Source organism: Palaemon carinicauda, chromosome 6 (genome assembly GCF_036898095.1).
Source record: "Palaemon carinicauda isolate YSFRI2023 chromosome 6, ASM3689809v2, whole genome shotgun sequence".
NCBI classification, from domain to species: domain Eukaryota; kingdom Metazoa; phylum Arthropoda; class Malacostraca; order Decapoda; family Palaemonidae; genus Palaemon; species Palaemon carinicauda.
This window is the reverse complement of record NC_090730.1, coordinates 81,955,092-81,957,591: the sequence shown is the minus strand read 5'-3', so window position 1 is coordinate 81,957,591 and position 2,500 is coordinate 81,955,092.

The following is a 2,500-nucleotide window of genomic DNA, read 5'->3' as shown; positions in this document are numbered from 1 at the left end:
GAAAGAGAGAAGAAGCATGACATGCGAGGGAATTGGAACTGTTGAATGCTCGTTCAAGGTTGGCAACTCAGACCAAGATAACCCCTGATATGCACGGATATTAAAAAATTCATAGAAGAAGCTTCCAACGAATTCTTTAATCATTTTAAAATGATTGTGTTGACGATGGAATGGCCAGAAGATAAATGTGGTTATGGGAAAAGGACGCAGTGTGTATCTTGCAATGTCTCAGGACCAGAGGTAGGAGTATCAGGAAGTTAAAAGGAGTGTGCTACAAGTGTATCAGATAACCCATTAATATTATAATGAAAGATTCCGAAGTTTGCGGAAGGATAAGAAAATGACTTTCCTGGATAATGCTTATAAGGTACAACGATGTTTTAAGAGATGATTAGAGGCTGATAAAGCTAGAAAGATGGCTGATTTAGAAGAATTTATAGTGCTTGAAAAATATTTACGAGGAATTCCTGAACATTTTCGAACGGTCTTGAGAGAGAGAAAGGTGAAGAAACTTAATAAAGCTGCTTCGCTGAGTGAAGGTTATTATATCATCAGTCATAAACCCTCTTCAGGTATGAAGTTTCTACTGTCGTTCCGACCAAGTGTCAAATATTTGTTGAACCATGAAAACCAGTACAGTAATAACTATGTGAACAAGTTCAATAGTTGCAGCGGAAGTACCAATGATACTGTTGCAAAGCTGAATGTAATACTACCTCAGCAACAATCGTCGAATAGTCCTCCTTCATGTGTTGTGAAAGACATGCAGAAGGTTTAAATTGTCTATTGTAAGTGTGGCAAAAGAAGACATATCAGTAAGGAGTGTTGGTCGAACCAACCGAAAGCAGTCGCCAGTGTGGTTAAGGATAATTCAACTTCACAGACTCGAAGACAAAGAATCAAACGGGAAAAGTCGACTAGGAAAATAAGCCAGCTAACGTTTACACGATGAACAAGAAAACTCCAGAAAGCATGGATTCCTTCTAAGTCGTATATGTATGAAGGTATGTCAGCCGTTCTGGATGGGAGTGAGCAGATCAGTGTCAAGATATCATGCGATACAGGCTGTAACCATAGGTTAGTTACACGAGGTGTTTACCCATTGGTGAAACAGTTTCTCACAGGAGATTCGGTCATTTTGAAGGGAATAGGAGGAGAGGAAGATACTCCTATATGCTGTTTGAAACTTTCATGCGAGTTGTTGACAGGTTATTTTGATTTTGCGGTAAATAATTCATTGGCTGTTGAAGGAGTAGAAGTCCTGCTGGGTAATGAGGTTGGTAGAGTGCCGTTTGTGCCTTGTCCCATTGTAATGGAGAAACCATGGAAGTATAGTCCTACGACGGAACTCGAGAAGATTTTTGTGCGACGACTTGGCGTATGACGAAGAAAGTGGCTGCAGAAAGAGACAGGGAAACCGAAGGAGCGATAAACTCGGAGACTTATTTTAAGAAGAGGATTCCTATGATGGTACGCAAGAGGAGAGCTCCCAGAAGAAGATGAATGACAGAGAAAGGAACAGCAAGACTGGGAAGACATTGATTTGGAAGACATAGAAAACTCAGTAGTAGAAGTAGGACAAGTGAGTCGAAAAAGGGATATGCCGTCGGATATTGATTCCCGCACCGCTGTGAAGGCAGGTGATTGCTGTAGCACAAGAGACGAAAAATATGGAAATATGGAATATGACCGAGAAGATTATGAAACACTTTTTCTAGCCAGGCATGCATAAGAATGAAGGCCAGTTTTGCCGTACATGTCACGATGTCAGATGACTTAACAGCCTGATTAGTACATCAAAAAAGCTCTCTTACTGGGTGTAAGGGAGCTTTTTTTGTTGTACTCGATAGGCTTTCAAGTCATCTGACAAACCTGACATGCGAGAATAACCATTCAGCAAGGTAATGACCAACATTGGGGGACCGTTACCGAGGACAAAGAAAGGTCACGAATATATGTTAACCTTGATGTGTCCAGTGACAAGATACCCCGAAGCCATACTCGTCTGGAACCTCAGTGCCAAATTAATTGCTGAGAAGTTACTAGACTTTTTTACCAAGTTTGATATTCCGGAAATCGTCTAGAGTGACCGAGGAACAAATTTCACGTCAAAATTATTTCAAGTCGTGATGAAACTGTTGGATGTGAAACAACAACTGTCAACAGCTCATCACCCAGAGACCCAAGGTTCATTTGAGAGATTTCATCAACCCCTAAAGAGTTTGTTAACAAAATACTGCAATGGTACAGGAAATGAATGGGGCACCGGACTACCGTGGATGTTATTTGAGGTACGCAATGCTTACCAAGAAAGCATGAGATGTCGCCCAAATGAAATGGTTTTTGGACGAGAAGTAAGAGAACCGATTATAATGGAAAAATCAAGAAGAAATAGTTGGAGAATATGTCAAGAATTTGAGGAAAAGGATTGGCGAGATAAGGATATTTTCCCTAGAAATCCTGAAAACGAGCAAAGAAAAAATGAAGGAAAGGTTTGGTA